This window comes from Chamaea fasciata, unplaced genomic scaffold, assembly GCF_029207755.1.
Source record: "Chamaea fasciata isolate MVZ Bird 193981 ecotype frontalis unplaced genomic scaffold, bChaFas1.0.hap1 SCAF_3, whole genome shotgun sequence".
Classification (NCBI taxonomy): domain Eukaryota; kingdom Metazoa; phylum Chordata; class Aves; order Passeriformes; family Sylviidae; genus Chamaea; species Chamaea fasciata.
The window spans coordinates 9,029,006-9,048,098 of record NW_027094088.1 but is presented as its reverse complement, the minus strand read 5'-3'; the positions used below and the strand labels follow the sequence as shown (position 1 = coordinate 9,048,098).

The following is a 19,093-nucleotide window of genomic DNA, read 5'->3' as shown; positions in this document are numbered from 1 at the left end:
GACAGATCAGAGAAAAAAGGGCAATTAGGTGGGTGAGCTTCAGAATCTCCACAGCCCCTCTCTGCTCAGCTGGGAAGAGGGGAGGTCTGTGCCAAGGGTGTCCGGAGGTCGGAGGGGACATCCCTGCCCCCTGCAAAACCTGTGGGAGCGCAGGAAGCTGGAGGATGCGGGAAGGGTGGCAGGGAGGGCTGAGTGCTCTAAGTAGCATGTTTCCTAGGAAACCTTCGACAGCAAATATCACATTAGTCCTGCCTTGTGGCCCAGCTCATGTGATGTCAAGAACAATTTCTCACAACTCAGCTCAGAAGGTTAGCAAGACTTGGTGACTCTGGCCTGGCTTCCCAGCTGGGAACAAAACAAGAGACCGAGGGTGTTTGCATTGTTTTGGAGCTTTGTGACAAATTCCTAACCAAACCTTTTATTATTTTTATTCAAACCTTATGGTGTATTTCCCTCACAGACTCACAGGTTTGCAGTCTCACCCAGTTGCTGTGTTTATTCTCAAGGAACTTCATTTAACAAAAGAAAGAAAAGAAAAATGGGAAAACCAGCAATCTCATGGAAAGCCTTGGATCACTTAGATCACCGTTCAGCTTGTGCACTGATTATAAAAGCTCTGTCATAAACTTCTGGCATTACAAAACTTCATTTACAACTATCCTTTCTAATTTCTGTCAGCTGCAACCCGAAAATATCCATAGTCTAGCAGATTCAACAAAAAAAGACGTAAGATCTGGCAGCTAAACTCAGATACAAGATGCATTCCAGCCTCCAAGGGAGCTCCCAGCAGTGCCTTGGGCTGGGACCAGCACCTTGGGATGGGTCTGAGGGCTGAGATGCAGAGTTTTGGCTCTCAAGGCTGCACAACACTCTGAGGTTGAGTATTTGTGGGGCTGTGTGGTACCACAAATCTCTCCGCAAGATACCTGTTATGCACAGTCTATGTCTCTCTTCCCCGATTTCCTGCAAACCCAACTGGAAGGTGACTGCAGTGTATTGTAGAGGAAAAGCCCCACATTAGTGCCATTCCTGTTGTCTCCGCATTTGTGACTTCAGTGGCATCAGACTGCTAATTTTTGAACAGAAAAGATACTAAAACTGAAAAAAAAATCTTCCTCTGGTGACACACTTCATCTCATACTTAGTGAAATAAAAAGACCTCTTTAATAGAAAGTAATATATTTAAACAAATTAAAAATAGCCCCACTAATTTCTTTTTAATCACAAGCTAACTTAGGTGTTTGACCTCTTTATTTCCTTTTGCTGCTTTTCATCTTCAGTGATTTGAGCCCTCACATCTAGAGGGTTTTTTTTTCCTTTTTTTTTTTTTTCCTCCTTTCCAGGGAAATAAGCGATGAATACAAAAAGAACAAGGCTGCTTGAGGTACCTGAGAAACACCAGCATTGAAATAGGCCCATCACTCCCTTTCATCCCATTTTAAGTACAGGAGGCCTGATGGATCAGCTTTTCCTCCAGGAAAGCCAGGATTAAGGGGGTCAGGTCAGCAGTGTGAAAACGCCTTTAAGAGCAGTGTGGGAACACAGGGCTCCCTTATTAACACATTAATGTACTGAACCTGAAGCTCATTTTAACACGATGGAGACAGCAGAGTCCTCTCCCGTCAGCCCAAAACCTGTGCCCTCAGAGCTGCCTGATCCACCAAGTGACAAATCTCCTGGAAATCTCATAAACCAGGGCAAGCGCAACACTAGGATTTACTGACCACTGCAAAGAAGATCCAAAAGCAGAGCTTTAAGCAAGACAGCAAAGGCAGATGTTACAGCACGTGAAAACACACCCAAGGCCCCTTGTCCCGCCAGCTGCTCTGTCCACAAACAGCCCTTGCGCTGGGAGCTGGCATCTGCCCGTCCCTAAACCCCTCATCCCACAGCCCCAAACCCCGTCTGGCCCCAGTTTATTTGTGCTTTATTTGTTTCGGCTGTTCCCCCCGGCCCCGAGCGTTCCCACCCTCTCAAGATGGTGGCACCTCCGTGAGGCCAGGCGCGCTCTGCCACCACACGGCTCCCGACCACCGCCCCGGGGAAAGCGGGCCGAGAAACAGCCATTTACTAAATCATACAAAACATCTACTCAATAATGATGCTATTAACAAAATAATTAAAATTTTAAAAGCCGTTTCCCCTCACTATCAAACTTGGTTCTCTGATCTTTCCCAGCTGACAAAACCACGCTGCATTTTTCGCCCCCCACAGTCTCCTGCCCTTGCACACACCTGTCATATCACCCGAATGTGTAAATGTTTGCGGTTTTTTAAAAGTTAATTCTATCCCAGAGCAGTAAGAGATTTTATAACACTCTCAGCAATGCTTCTTGTACATTAAGGACCTGAACAAAGCAAGATTTAAACCCCGGTCATGCATAAATAGCCATCACCATCACCTGAGACACCTGGATAAACATTCCCTTTCTTCCCAGCTCCCAATGATGAAAAGCAACACCTCCCCCATGGGAGGTGCAGACAGAACCTTTGGGGTCCCTACCGTGTTGTCATCTGCTAAAGACCAGGATGGGAATGCAAAGAGCCCGATTAATACTAATGCAGACCAAAATAATATCTCAGTATCTTATAGATAAATGATTTGGAAAGAAATATCTGTTCTTATCGTGAGGAAAGATCTATAACTCACTCTTAGCCTTTCATCACCAGGAGGAAATATACTGCGACTTGCACCAATCCATTATCTGTTCTTATTTTCCTTCGTACGGGTATTTATCTCTCTGGCTCACTCTTTATCAACCCAGCCACCCGTGATCACCCAAGCACAAGGCTCGTGCGGGGCCCAAGCTGCCCTCCCACTTGGGTGGGAGTTCCTGCTCTTCTCTGACCACCAAGAATAAGGGGACACCTTGTTTTCACATTCTCCACGACATTTTTCCCTGTCTGCAGCTGAAACCCTGTCCTCACACCATGTCTCTTTGGTGTAATGGGACACTGACCAGTTAAAATCCATATGGCGTCGGTCTCGGCACTTAAATCTCAACACGAGGGGCTGGAGCTGAGCTTTCCCCCAAGCCTGTACATGTCTCAGCCCAAGGTTTTACATCAGGCATATTTTGAATTCCAGCTTGTTACTTACTGGCTCATACACCCGTCTCCCCTTCAACTCCCAGAGAGGATCTAGGGCTGCTTCCAGCCCTCGCCTCAGTGGTTTCCAATCTAATATTTGGATTAAGATTTGCAGGTACAATTCTCCACAAGGGCAGTAACACATTCACTCTGCATTTCTCCCCCAGAAGTGCTGAGATCTTTCCATGTATACATACATGTGCCTGGTGAAACGCAAATCTCTAGGATTTTGAGGTAAGATCGAACGTCAGCGTTGATAGTCACTCATTCATTCATGGGAAAAGATACATAGACTTCATCCTGCACAAGTGTGAAAGCTAATTTTTTTCCGAGGCACATTACATGCTGCAGCCAGCAACTGGCTGCCCAGTTTAGGACATGTGTCCTTTGCAGAAGATTCCCCTATTACATCAGCTTGTGAGAAAGCTTCCAAGTGGAAGGTGTCCGATTTTTAGTTTGGCACTGGGATACTACTACTACTAATAATAAAAGGAGTAAGCCTTTTCTGCTATAGCCTGGAAAGAGTTTGCCAAAATTCAGGGGTTTGAATAAAAATAGCTGCATGTCCACATTGGTTAGTTTGTCTTGGAAACTTTAAAAAAAATATATATTTTTGATAGCTTTACCCTGCACTGCCCAGCCACATTAAGCCACAGTAAACTACATTCTTATGGTTGTCATAACATTTTGCCCTGTGTTGCCTGTGACGAGAATAATCTACTAAGATACATAAGGTGCAAAGTGCTGCCTTCCTGTCTCCCAGTTCCTGCAATCTCCTGTAACAACCCCGTGCAATTCCTGCTAGAGTGGTGCAGGAACAACTTCCTGCCACTGCCAGAGCTGACCAGAGAGTCCAGGATAGCAAGTCTGGATGGGCTTGGCCCCAACTATAGGGGCTGTGGGGATCAGCCGTCCTCCCGCTGCGCTCCCCCTCCTCCTCCCCATCCCAGCCTGTCATCAATCTCACTAAAATGACAGGAGACAAATGTTAGCCTTTGCAAAGATCAGATGAAATCTGTGGCTTTAGGGCTGCTCACCAAGGAGCGGGGCAGGCTATACCAGACACGGGCACCAGCAGTCACCTCCTCTGCATCAACCTGCTCAAATCAGTTTGGCAGCCATCACAGTCATCTTCCACAGGCAATCCAAGTGCTCAGATAGATTTTGACAAACTTTAATGCTTCAGCCTCACTGTAGAGTTGGGGTTTTGGTATTTTTTTATAGCAAAATTTCTCACTCAGAACTTTTTTTGGGGGGAGGCTTTTGAGGTGGGTTTGGGGCAATGCTGGAAGCCACCCCACCAGCAGGTCAGGAGTGCACAGAACTGGGGTTTGTTTGGGATTAGTACACTTGTCCCTCACATGCTCTGTAACCTGAATTCTGCTAGCCAAAGGGAAGGGAGGGGGAAAAAAAATGATTACTCTATGGCATAAATATGCTGTATGTGCCCTTGTCTCATGCAATTTCTTTACATCGATGTGCAGGAATATTTATCCCCAGTAGAAATGTTTAACTAATCTGGTAAATGTCAAGCCATATGGTGTACATTGTAAGGATTTCATCAGGCCTTTTTAACTCTTTGTAAAAGTCTCTCCCTCTCTTTTCCCTCTGCTTACTTCCTCCCTCCTTTTTTTCTTTTTTTTTCTCCACTCAATTCTTTTTCTTTGTTGCTGCCCTGCCAGAGCCTACGAGGAAGGTGATAGAGCAGGGAGTGTTATTACCTACAGTTAGATCAGGGATGTGATGTTCAAGGTGTACAGTAACAAGCAGTATTAACCAGAAGTGCAACTCATGAGGAGCCTTTTCGCTGGGCGAAGAATGCAATTTTTATCAGCAGTGACCTGCAGAAGAAGATCAGTAATAATTTTTTTAAAACAAACTGTCCACCCCAACAATGCACAAAATTCCCAGGGGCTACCTCATCTCTTATCACTTTCTTTGAATAACCAAGTCTTTACAACAAATAAGCTGCAGTTTTGCAGCACTTTAAAGTAAAGAAAGCGTTTCTCCACTGTAACTATCTGGTGAATCTCCCCGAAAGATAGAGTGCAATTCACAATAAGCAATATCAAAAAAGAATAAACCGTTATGTTTGTGCCAATCCTTATTCATGGTTTTATAACAAGACATATCTGTTTTCTTCCTATAAATCTTGACTCTATTTTTAGAGTTTGCAAATAATGACTCCAGTCTTTGGCTGCCTGCCACTTCAGTGTAAAACTAGAATAGCCACAGTGCAAGACTATAACATTAAAAAAAAAAAAAAAAAAAAAAAAAAAAAAAAAAAAAAAAAAAAAAAAAAAAAAAAAAAAAAAAAAAAAAAAAAAAAAAAAAAAAAAGGCGCGATTCTTGCTGAACTCTGTGTATTTCCTACCAGGACAGACCTGCTCAAGATCGTGATAAGTGATGCAAATGTGCAGAACGTGTCAGGGAAAAGCAGGAGCAGCATGGAAATTTGGCTGAACTTCAACACCTATTTCTGAGGTCTTTTACCTAAATCCTAAACCAAATTGCTTGTACCTGCAGGGGCCCTTTGCTGCATCACAGGCAGATGCTCACACCCAGCAAGGCAGGAGCCAGCCCAGGCTGCTCTGCTGGGCATCACTGCTGCCTTCCCCTCTTAGTGGCCACCAGACCTGCTTTTAGCATCTCTGATGGACACAGCCTCTGAGGGCAGGGGATTACAGAGCACTTCCCACTATGGTTCAGCTCAGGAATGACAAAAACCCCACCAGGAGAAGCTGCCACCTTCAGCCGAGGCCTCCGGACATTTTAGAGCCGTGGCAGGCTAGGGAGGGGGAGCTGCAGGTCAAGGAAAGGATAAGATCTGGGTGGCTGGGAGTGGGGAGGGAGAAAGAGGAATGTAATGAAGGAGGTAGAGAGGGAAAAGCAGGGAAATGACAGCATTCAGATAAATTTAGCTCTGAATCCAAACTTCAGGGGGAGGGGAGGCGTTTCCTGCCCCAAACCTCTGAACTTTCTGAGATTCTCCCATATCGCGAGTGATTTACCTGTAAAAAGATCTGCAAAGGGGAGAAAAAAGAGGAGAAAATTGAAATAAACAGTTCTCTGCTTTTTAAACAATCTTTCCATCCTGCTCCTCCAGGGTCAAATGTTCAGGCACAAGGACACAAACAAAAAAAAGAAACAAGAGAGAGAAAGAGAGAAAGAAAGAGAGAAAGAGAGGAAGAGAGAGAGAAAGAGAGAGAGAAAGAGAGAGAGAAAGAGAGAGAGAAAGAGAGAAAGAGAGAAAGAGAGATCACTTTTATAAAGAAGATCTTTACACAAGTGCATTAGCCTGTTTTCATCAGTGTAAGAACAGTATACCAGCTGTTAACATAAAGTGCCCTCTCCACATACCTGCCAGTTCCCTGACTCCAAAATATTTATTGGTACATTATTGGAAGCGTAACAGTTCATCATTATTAAGGACATTATTAAGGCAAGTAATAGTACAACAGATAGCAGCATAGTCATCTGAGTTTTGTTATGTGTGTTTTAGAAAAAAAAAAATAGGAGAGGCAAAGCTAAGTTGTAAACACACCAAAAAAAAAAAAAAAGAGCAAAACAACAAATTATTAATAATTAATCAGAAGCACCAGCCCAAGACTTTTGCTGTTAACGCCATCAGATGAATGTATCTATTAGCCATGTATATTTTTTTTTTCCATTTTCTCACACTAATATGTTTCTAATAACAGAGTTATCTGGCTGTATAGACAGCTTATGCCTGAGCAGCCTCTCAGCATTCAGGAAGTTGTTGACAAAGACTCCTGCAATAGCCTGTCTGATTTTGTGTTATTTCCTTTAATTGAACCAATAAGACCTGCACTCCTGCACTCCTGACCTTTGCTAAGAAGGCTAATTTGAGATTAGGGTAGTCTGAAAGTAAGAAATGGGGACTGAATTTTTAAAGCACAGAAACATTCCTGTAAGTAATAGAAGATAAGGATCAATTCTAGCCCCAAACCACTCTGCTCTTAAAGAGATCTGTGGAAGGACTTTGGTGAGACAATACAGTCTATTAATTTCAGAAAAGTTAAGATCACTCAGCTTTGTCTTTGTGCTGAGTGTTTTAGGGCTTGTAATAAAGATGAGGCCCATGACTTTGAGTCCTTGGAGTCTTCACAGTCACCCAGTAGGACATTCAGAAATCCCTTAGGAAAACTTACACAAGAGCATAAAATATGTCATGCCAGATAAATGATTCCTTGTGGTTCTTATATTATTCTGGTCTGGTACTGAAGGCTGCGATACTTAAGCCCTGTGCAGTGCCAGGGAATGAATGAGACGGGCTCCTCAGCAGTAAACTCACTAAAAAAGAAGGAGCAAGACGACAGACACTAATAATTAATCAGAAGCACCAGCCCAAGATTTTACTGTGAAAGCCATCAGCTGTCCTGAATCCATACTCCCTAACAGAGGAAAAGAAGCAGCTGAAGACCAGCTAAGTTAACTGCACTGGCCTTCTACAGTGCTGTATGCAGAAAATTCCTGTTCAGAGCCATAATAACACATTTCCCTCAGCTGCATTGTTGGAATGGGGCTGGTCATGCTGTCCTATACAAGGACACCCACCAAGTCACTTCAAGCAGCAGGTAGAAGACCCAGCAGTTGCTGCTGCAACATAGATTTAAAGGCTGTTCCCTCTATTTACACATGTAGATATTGTAGTGCTGCTATGCAAACAGTCCTCTGTGGACTTTTGCTTGTGGATTTTATTATAACACATTCCTGACTATGAATGGCACCTTTCCTCTGCAATATCTACTGCCGTGCCCTTTGTGTTTTACCTTCTGACTTCTCTTCTGGTTTTGTTACTTTTCTTGCTGGCAGTGTTTATAAAGTAGGAAATGAACTTTCCTTTCCCTTCTCTAAGCGACGCTCGCGGCATGAGAGCTGCAGTTGCATTGTATTCCCTGAACTTTGCAGCCACTGGAAACACGAGCAGTATGTCAACTTGTTCCTGTCTTTGCGAGAGAATTCAAGGTCAAGCTGACCAGTGAACTCTCGTATTTAAACAGAGCAAGTCAGTGCTGGTGTTCAGCACCGACAGCGCCTCTAGGAGAGATGTTAACCCTGTGCTGGGCCTCCAGACAGCAGCGCCCGTGCCGGGCTCTCGGAGCCGTTTGCTGCTGCTGTCAATAGGAGCTGGACACGCCGCACATGGCTCGGGGCCCAAACAAGTGTCCCTTCCCGGGATGTGCGCCGTGCACGGGAGGCCCTCAAGGGGTTAATACATGCCATTCCCGAGTTCAGTGAAGGGACAGGCAGAGCCGAACAGCGGGAATTTCAGGATGTTAATAGCCTCTTCTCTTCCGATTGGCCCAGAACGAATGCAGGGTACAGTAAATTGTCCTTGTCAGCTTAGCTCACATGATGATATGCTTTATTTCTAGACATGCCTTGAATCTGTCCCTTGAATTTATGTTCAGAAAATAAACACTTCCAGACGGCAATAAAGCATTCAGTTGTAGCTGGCTGTTGCTCAGTCTCAAGCCAACCGAAGCCATTTACTTCAGAGTTTCTAGAGCTTGCAAAGCTTTGGGTCCCTCAGTTCCTGCTCACATTAGCAAGTGTCCCCCGTTCCCCTCCTCAACCCTTGGATTTGAAAGGACGTCCAAGTGAAGCTCCAGAGAGTTTCACTTGGTTTCCATGCACCATCCTGAAAAAAGACATCAGGTCACCTCATTCACACACAGAGACACTCCTACCTTTTATGGCAGGCAACACTGAGAGGAAAGAAAATAAAAGCATTAATGGCAGCAAGTTGCAAAAAGAAGATATCAATGATTCAGGATATGAATTTCCTACCATAAAAAAAAGTAAATTAAACATCTGTTCCATTTGTGCCTGATGTGGCTAAGGAAACAATTGGTGGCTGACTGATTTGCTGATTAGGAAGGTTGCATGCAGTAATCTCCAGGTGTTTCTGAGAAAGGCCCAAATAGAACTGCAGTGTTTGTTTGCAACCAGTAATTTCATGGCTATCCCTTCCCTCCTCAGTTCCCCTCAGTAACACCAGTTTGTAACTGCATAGTTACAATATAGGGCAGTTTGGCAAGAATCAATGGTAAATGCACATAGGAGACAACAAAAGAGCAATATAAATAGAGAAAGCCTCGTTACAGCTTTAGTTTATTAGAGGTATGTGGATATTAAAATACTTCCTTCAACCCAAAAGCAATAGAATAAAAAATACTGGGTTATATCCACCACATTTAGGGGTGGGTAGCCAGCACTCAAATATTATACCTGAAACAAGCTGGAAGAGCTCCATGCATAGGTGGGTTTTGCTTTTCTCCCATTTAACATGACAGTGAATTTCTGCTCAAGTCTATTCCTTCTGAAAAGAAGCCCTGACAGAGGAGCCCATGTGGGGCCAGAAGCAGCTCCTCAGTCATCTGAATGTGCCTGATAGCAAAATCATTTGATAAGAAGGTTGGAAAACTGCAGGGGTACTGCTCTGTTCTAGATTATAAACTCATTAGGAGATAAGGATGCAAAAAAAGGAATACTCCAGGTATCAGGTGGAGCTGGAGTAAATTCCCACGGATGGCTGGTTGGTGGAAACAGCTGCCTGCTGCAGGGTCAGGCTGGCCAAGAAAGAGGGTGAACACAGGGGGTGGCTCTCTCTCCCACCCTCAAGTGGGGGTCTGGGTCAGGGGGGATGGCCAAGGGACCTTACATGGAGATCAGCACAGAGGCTGGTGGGGGGGGTCATTCACTGGGCCACTTTCCAGCAAGACGCACACTGGAAATTATCCGAGCAGAGGAGGAAAACTCCTGCTGCACCATTTCTTCCCTTTTTACCCACCCCAGCACCAGGCCAGATGCCTCCCATGCAGCAGAGGTGCAGAAAACATCCCTGGGGCTGCTTCAACAAGCGTGTTCAAAAGGTTTTGCAGTTTCACAGGAAGCCAAAGGGCAATTACACTTAACACCCACCTCCTTTCCTTTTCTCAGGCTATCTTGCTTTCTGTTCCTCACTGGCTCTCATTCCCATCCTTCCTTTCCTCCTCTCTTCCCTTGATCCCATTCAGGGACTCCAAAGGACTAATTCAGCACAGCACGGGCAGAGATAAGTTAAAACAATGAGGAGATTTGCAGTTAGGGAGAGTTTTAAGGATTGGGAATTGTGCATGTTTTACAGTCATCTCTTGGTGATGGGGACTTTATCTTCAGGAGATAGAGCTCCTTCCTTAGCTGCCACAGCCCCACCCTCCTGTACCAAGTGAAATTCCACATTTTAACTAAGGTGCTGCTGTATTTCAAACATAGCCCTTTGGGGAGAAAAAAAAAAAAAGTTAAAAATGTATGCTGTACTTTGACTGATTATCAATGGCGTACATGCCTTTAAAATCCTTTGTTAATGAGGTATCCTTATTACCATAATCAAACACGCTTAGAAACTTGTCACAGATAAGCAAAATTCCTTACATTCTTTGCTCTGCACTTTCCTTTGGCATCTCTTCCCCACCCCCCTCTGAAGCTTCTGAAGGTTAGGGACCAGTAGTGGTGGAAATTGAAGTCCTCTGTTTACCCCCACAAGCAAAGGAACAGTCAAAGCTTCCTTGCTCTGCAGCAGCAATGACCCCGACGGTGACCTGAGGAGACCACCCTCCTGAGAGAGGAGAGGTCACCCAGCCTCCACACAGGACCTGCTCGGGGCATCCTCTGCAGAGACAGCCAGGGAGAGATTGCAAATCATCCAAACTGTGCCAAATTATGTGTGAAGGTTTTGTAATGCAGACTACTGTCCACCAGGGATTAAATTAAAAACATCAAACCCAACATAGAAAGAATTTCATTTTATCCTTAAATTTGACTTGCAGTGCTTTATTTAATGCTTCTTATCAGCCCTCACGTCCCAAAACATCTCGCCACCAGAAAATACTTAAATAAATTGGGCAATTTGTGCAGAGGGCCATACAAATTTAGCATGAAAGACTCCTGCTTTTAATTTGTTCATCCAGAACATGGACTCCAACAGCCACTCAGGCAGCCTTTCCCATTCATTTCAGAAACCATCTCTTCTGCCTGTGTTTACAGAGTACCTGTCTAAATAGCACAAAAACTTGATTTAAATGTGAGTGGTCTGACATGAATCAAGTGATTGATAATTAGAGCAAAGTTAGAAATATACGCAGCTCAGACACAAGAGCGTGCACATCACTACATGTCAGCATCCAGCGATTCCTATTCCGAGACTGGACCATTTCATGTGGAATTGCAATCCACAGCAGCATTTTTCATAACTCTGACTTCTTGTTACATAAATATACATCTTATTACTTGGGTTTATTGGGGGGTTTTTTAACCTATGAGAAAAACTTTCTGCTTTACTGTAGCCCTCAACATACAGATTTGCTTATTTTTAGATTTGAGAAAGTTGTTGAGCACTAAAAAACCTGTAATAAGTCAAGTTATGAATCCTGAGGACCACTCCAGCTTCTTTACTGCAAAACCACACTGACTTCCCAGCAGTTGCTACCTCTGAGTTAAAAAAAAAAATCCCCAAAAGCCCATAAAAAAAGAAAAAACCAACATCTGGGGTTGGTAGACAGGACAGTATAAAGTAAAAAGCTGAGGAAAATTCAAGCTTCTGAATATATGAAAATTCACAGACTTAACAAAAAAATCATAATCAGAGCCTAAATGTGTCAAGTAAGTAAAAGAGATTAAGAAAATAGAATATTGACCCTATATACATAAATAAATATATATATACACTTTATATTAAGCAGTAACGTTCCAATTCTCCAACTAGTAGGACTCTGTTAAACTCATTCACTAGATGAGCACTTTCACTCTGGAAGCTGAATATCAGTAAATGTGTGAAGAAAAGCCACCGAAAACACACGTGTTACTTTGGAAAGTGAAACAACAACTCCTATCACACACTGTTGTGCCATTAAAACTCTTGATACTCACATCATCCTCTGTATTGATCGATTATGGCCACTTGTGACCTAGTAAGACAGTAAAAATCCTATAATTTTGGATGGCATGGGGGGGGGGGGGGGGCAATCCTGTTGTGGAGTTTTCATCCCAAGCGTGGTTTGAGACAGAGCAGCCGAAAGGCTATGTGGATTGGGGCTTATAATCCAACAAAGTACTTGGCTGCAACGCTGCCTATTAAAAAGTCAGCATTTGCCAAGAGTAACCACACAATTATGGGATGGCTGTAGTATCTCCAGAATTATAGGGATGACTGTAGTCTCTCTGACAAGGCAGTGTGGGAACTGCAGGTTAATGGTATCTCTTAATGGCGATGGCTGTAATGTAGGTTAATGGGATCATAATTTCTTTTCCCTAGGAGAATTTGCAAATTCTTCCATTCATTGCCATTATTTTTAGCAGCAAATGAAGGATGTGATTCTGACCTGGAGATGTTTGTACCAGGAGGTTTGTTTTTAGTGAAGAGCCTGTTCAACTAACTGAAACCAAACCCAGGACAATAGTTTCAGGAGTGGTGAGAAAGGCTCAGGCTTGAATGGTTTTGCCCCAATGTGTATGGTGCTGCCCACATTTCAGAGAGTCCCTTTTTTGGGGCCATCCCACAGCATGCCCCAGCTGAGGTCGTGGTGGAACACTCTAATACTGCCCACTGAGCTAAGCCCAAATCCTTTATGTCCCAAAACCCACCATGTGGACTGCAAAACCCTTTTTGGCTTATGAATGAAGTTTACCAGTGATCTGGAGGCAGATCTTCCCAGCCACATCCCTTTCCCTGCTTATCCCCATGCTGCCTGCTCCATCCTCCCCTTCAAACCTTGCTGCTGAATATGCTGGAGGGCACGGGCTGTCTGTCCATAGGAAAACCAAACTTCGCTGACTTATCAGAACAAGGCATGCCTGGCTGTCAGCTTATCATAGGAAGGGGGAAAGAGAGGAAAAGTCTTTCTTAGGCAGCACCAAGGCCCCAGCTGGGCAGCTGGAAAGGGGAGGGGGCTGATGGTTCTGCTGTAGAGAGGCATTGCCCTCTCCCAGTGCAGCTTCCCAGGCAGGTTTCACGGGCCCTGGCGAGCAGGGCAGCACCACAAACACTCCTCAGAGGGAATCCTGCCCACCCTTTCATCCTTTTTCTTGCTCTTTCCTCGTGTCCCCGTGGTCTGTGCCCCTGGCAGGCAGCGAGGCTTTGCTGGGGTGTTGATGTCCCATCTCTGATGCCGCTGTGACCCCCATGAGCGAGCAGGCGAGCGCTGGGTCAGGGCTCGGCGGGGCCAAGTTCAAGGGCACAGGCTGGTACAGACATATAAACAAGGGAATGGTATGTAAGCAATAAAGACATAAAGGTTAGGATCAGGGCTAGCAGTACAATAAACAGCTGTGATAACCCGGTTTGTTTATAGATAAAGAATTTACTGTAAAATCTGCAACGTTCAGGGTACGTTTGTTAACGCTTTAAGGGACGTATGCTTTTAGATCCTCTTTCATTTCTTGTTTTGTGCACTCAGTAAATGTCACCAAACATCCTTTTTTACTTCTGCTTTCTTTTAAATCAAGCCCAGGAAACACACGCGTATCACTTTAGCTGGAAATCTTTCCCTTCAAAAATCCCTCCAAAGAAGCGGACACGTTCCACAGGAGTTTAAAACTGCTGCTGCAAGAAATGCAGATAGCCCAGCCCTTAACAGTTTAGAGTTTCCTAACAAAACACCCATGTTTCAGGCCAGGAATATCCCTTTACAAACCATTTTTCCTAATTTACTATTAGTACACACAAATACAGTAAGCACAATTTTACCAGGGCTCTTGTAATTTTGCACAGTGTCTGTTTTGCCAACTTTTACTTTTAAGATATATTTCAGAGTGTAGCCAAGCGTTTTGCAAAATTACCACAGTGCTTCTTAGGTGTCCTGTGAGGCTCCTATCAGAAGTACCATATATTGTACTGCAGCTATTGATCCAAATGGCTACATTTCTAAAGCAGAAAACGATTGTGTGGCGAAAGCAGTGCAGAGGTGCAGTAAAATGCCCTCAAGTATATAAAGACATAAAGATTAAAGTCACCCTGCAGGTTCCCTTTAACTCCTCCAAATCCACTGTGTAATGTGTTCTTTTAGGATAAATCAAAAACTTTGTACAAATTAACATGACAGGTGCCAGTGTTCATAAATAAGATGGCTCCTCACCACCAGGAGGCTCCAGGAAAGTTTACTTTCCTTTAAATACATGCAAAAGCTGTTAATTAAATTCCCAGATGTCCAAAGAACATCAGAATTAACTAGAAGGCAAAATAACACCCCAAAATTTGTCAGCCAGAACACGTATTCAGGATAAGAAATTGAGTCTTCAGAACACAGGATGCCCAGGAGTGTTAATACCAACAATTTTCAGTTCTGTGGTTAGCCTTCGATAAAGTTTAGATGATCTTAAAAAGAAAACACATAGATGGAGTCTGTCATAGACACTTTCTCCTCCACATCACCAACATGCTTTTTCTAAACTCTGGAATATACTTTTCACCAGCTTTGTAGCAACACATTTGTTACCTAGGACTTGTAAAAGCATTTGACTGCAGGACAAACGTATTTGCCCTTCCATTGCTTTCACATTCATTCTTGGGATACTTTTTGGCTTCAACACCTTTAACCTTCCCCTAGTGACACCTAAAAGTGGGATATGTGTCGCAGGGGTTCCCAACACCCCTGAACACCACAGTCAAGCTCAGACCATAAGCAGGACTCTTCAGCTCCTCTTTAGCCTAATTAATAAATAACAGCAGCTTACCAATAAGCTGTATAATTTAATGCCTGCCCTGAGCCAGGTTCTTCTTTATCCTGTTTCTGCTTCCACCATGCTCAGCAGATAAACACTCAAGGTGGAATACTTCCCCCAGTCAAGCTGATGGTTGAATTCTCCAGGATCATAAGAGAACTGGTAGATCCTAAACAGATTAATCTTTGAAGAAACCTTTCAGTCTCTAGCTCCTAGCTGCTCCTGTACACAAACAAGGTATTTTCAGGAGCTTGTACTTCAGGTGCTCTCTCACTGAAATAATCAGTTGATCAAAACATCCTTATAAGTAAAATTCTGGCCCTCTCTAGCTCTGGTCAAAAGACAGATGGATGAAAAGGCATTGCTAATGCAAACCCCTATCACGTCTGGAGCCTTTCCCCTGCACAATTATCCCGCCTGGATTATTCCTCCAGGACTGTGACTGATTTACACACTACAGGAGTGTATCTCATCTGAGAAACGAGTGCAGCTTTTTAATTATTCTCTGCACCACGGTATCACCCGCGGGGTTTTGGTCAGAGCTGCTGTGCTTGGGGCTGCATGTTGCAGGGGGACAGGATGGGGCCCACCCAAATTGCTTCCCCCCACCTTGGAAGTTGGGCAGAGAGGTAACACAAGGCTGCAGCAAGGTGGCTGCAGTTCAAACAATGAGCAGTTGTAGCACCCTGCCTTGCCTACTCTCTTCAAGGGCTCACAGGAGCCCCAAAGGAGTCTGAAGGAGGAAGATTGGTGTGAGCGTTGTGCACAGTCAAAGCCTGATGGTGCTGGCCAAAATTATTACTTCAAAGCATAAATAAAAGGATGGCGTTTCAGGAAAGGCTCTGACAAGGATGGCAAGGGTTAAATGTGGAGTGTGATAGCACAGAGGCAGTGGGTAGAGGTGACAGGAGATGGCACAGAGGCTGTGACAGATTCAGTTGCTCTGGATCCAGAGTTGGGCTGGGGAGGGAGGGAACCCACCGGCTGCCAGGGTGGAAGGGAACAGGGCAATGTGGAAGCACAGTGTGGGCCATCCACCTCCAAATATCCTTCCACAACAAAACCATCCATTACAGGAACAGCGAGCAGTGGTAACAAGGAATTAGTCTGCAATAGGGTTGGTCCCCACAACTGCATAGAATCAGAGAATCACAGCACAGTTTGCATTGAAAGGATTAAGCTCATCTAATTCCACTCTCTGCCATGGACAGGAACACCTTGCACTAGACCAGGTTTCTCAGAGCCCCATCCAACCTGGCCTTGGACACTTCCAGGGATGGGGGATCCACAGGTTCTCTGAGCAGCCTGTGCCAGGGCCTCACCACCCTCACAGAAAAGTTTTTTCCTAATATCCAATCTAAACCTACTCTCTTCCAGTTTAAAGCTATCCCCTCTTGTCCTGTCACTACATGCTCTCGTAAAAATTCTTTCTCCTCCTCTCTTCCCTTCAGGTACTGGAAGGCTGCAATTAGGTCACCTCTAAGCCTAAGCATCTTCACTACCATCAAGGAAAAAACAACAACAACAACAACAGAGCCCTGCAAGGTTGACCCTAATTCATTTCCCAAGGCCCCAGTCACTACTGATACATCTGCCTTGTGGAGGAAGCTGTTTGAAGTGGGGCAGCATATCTGTGTCCTTCCCAGCACCCCGGCATCCCTGAACCGTGTGAGAACAAGCAAGAGGACTCAGACAGGCTGGACAAGATGCCTTCAGGTCCAAGCTCCAGCAGCTGCTTTCATCCTGTGCATCTATCTGAGAAAGACACTGCTGGAGGGGACCCTTACTGGCCACAGGAGGCATCATTAGAGCCGTGAGCTGGCCTTCAAACCACCGGGTTTGCACTCAGAAGAAATGAAGAAGTGTAAGAAGGAAGAACAAAAAAGAATAAACACCCAGCTCTGCCCTGCTCAGACAGGTAATGTATGGAGGGGTCACACACGTGTTGGAGGCTGCCCTGCATTTCCCTTTTGAAACTGGCGGCCCCAGCTCTTACATGACAATTATCCACATACTCAGATTTACGAGATTCCTCGCCCGGCCAATAAAACCAGGAGGGAAATATAGAGATGTCCATAAATGACATATTTTCATGCTTTGTGCAACCCGTCCCTGCGAAGCGCTTTTGAGCAGCTAAGCAATTTACATCTAATAGCAAAGTGTTTTTTAATCAGTCAGATCAATTTGTGAAGAATTGGTACATTAGGTATAGCCATATAGCAGAGATCCTTATAGCAAAGGTTTAGAAGTAATTGCTCCCTGACCCACTGAACACTGTATTACTATAGAAGTTTGTATTCTATTAAGAGTTAATAAGTGACCAAAATCTAGACTAATACACTGTCAGGGTTCATTATCATTACAGGTTCTTGCTATTTTTCCAGCGCCTTTTGCACTGTCGTTCTTGCTACGTATGGAAAACCTATATCAAGATGGTTGTCATGGCAATGGAAAGATTTGCATGTGTCTTATCTATCTATTTAAATACCTTCTTATGGTTTATAACTGCCATAATACATCCCTCCAGCCCTGCTCATTGCTAATTTAGAGCCAGCCCAGTGTGTCTGAGGTCAGTGATACCATCGGAAGCATGTTGTCTAGACAACTCCAGAGCCACTGTCCATGTGATAATTGTTTTATGCAAATAAAAAAGTACAATGGTGACACTCTCATCCATGACTTGCATAAGCTGCCTTTGCTGAGGCTGGACCAAGTCTGTCATCACCTGCCCAGAAAGGGAATTTTCTGCCACATCATCACTGGTTTGTTGGTCTTTTTGGATACCAGCTTCCTTTGGTCAGGCCTGGAGCTACTTTGAGATGAGGCCAGTGCTGTTAGATGAGGCACTGCAAAAATCTGTTCTGAGTGCCTGTGCGCCATTTAAGAGAATTGAAGAAAACCTGCCAAATCCAACCCCCTCCTCAAAATTATTCATTTGTAGAAGGGTAGATGAAAGTTCCCTTTGCACCCAGGGCATGAGCCAATAAGCATTTTGAGTTGGTACCAAGGGTCTTTGGGGAGGGTATTTCATTTTAAAAACAACTCAACAAAGATTCCAACGGATTGGACTAAAATGATCTAAACTTTCTACCTACCACAAATCTAAGTTCTTGCTTTCTCCATGTCTTTGTACCTCAGACATTTCCCTCGAAACACACTGGGCTGAGAGTGCTCTTTGGGAAGATCATTTGGAAGACGTGGAAATATTTTGCAGACAGAGCAGAAACCACTGGCCATCGATAGAAAGAGCAATACCTGCATCACTCCGCTCCCCTCTTTTATCTTTTTCTCCTTCAGGAGTTCATACCTTACTGCTACTTCCAAATGGCTGCAAAGGCAAGTGTGGCTATTACTGCACAAATCCATAATGCACACAAGGCAGTATGAAAACACAGAGTGGCAACAACAACCACCACCATGAAAGACTGTCTCTGAAATCCAAAACCCCAGGCTCTTCATTTGTCTTTGATCTCCCTTACTCAGGGTTGTGGTTTTTCAGGATGTCCACAGATTAAAACCGCTTTTTCAAGTACTCCAAGATCTACCAACAATTTATTTTCTGGCAAATTGTAGACTGCTGCTACCAGAGGTTAATAATAATAATATTGGAAATGTTTAATAATTTGATAATTGACTGATTTGTTGCCACTATTTGCATCGCTTGACCACGCTTACAGACAAGAAATGTATTTCTCCTCGAGATAATTGATATTTGTATTCACAGTGAGAGGAAATGCCACCTATTCCTGCAGCAGTAAATCAGGAACCATTTACCCTGCCAATACAGTTAGACAATGTTTACGTGCAGGGCTACATTCATTGTTTGACTAATCCGTGAGGGGTAGATTTTCTATTGCATTTCAATAGCTCATCTACTTCAGACTGTTGTGAACTTTCTAAAGATGTGTTTTCACTGATAATAGCAGATCTTGGAGTGCAGTAATCTGGAATTGAAGTTTCAGTGACAGATTTACTCAACGAGCATTTTGCATGAGGCATTACTGCAAACATTATTTTATATCTGCACATGTATAAATATATTACACGTACATACGGAGCTGACAAAAGCTTTGGAAGATAATTTCTGCAATTTAGCCAACTAAGGATTTCAAGTCAAGCATCAGTTTCCGGGTGTTTTTCATAATGGATTTCACAGCAGATGACCTGACAGCTAATCTCATGATCTGAGCTGCACATATCCAAACAAACGGCTGCCAGGCCCTCAAAGGGTCCCCCTGCTTTCACATGCCACGGCTGCGAGCCCGCGCCGCAAATGTCCA

The 19,093-nt window shown here is 44.1% G+C and overlaps 1 long non-coding RNA gene across 2 annotated transcripts in view; it reads right to left on the bottom strand.

Moving 5' to 3' along the window:
- Positions 1–19,093, bottom strand: part of LOC136287584 (uncharacterized) — a 69,243-nt gene that overhangs the window by 2,435 nt on the left and 47,715 nt on the right. The window contains exon 2 of one of the 2 annotated variants that reach the window (XR_010720179.1): positions 4,811–4,930. The exons of the other annotated variant lie outside the window; for it this stretch is intronic. This is a non-coding gene — a long non-coding RNA (uncharacterized lncRNA). The remainder of the gene's footprint in view (positions 1–4,810; positions 4,931–19,093) is intronic. 2 annotated transcript variants of the gene reach the window in all.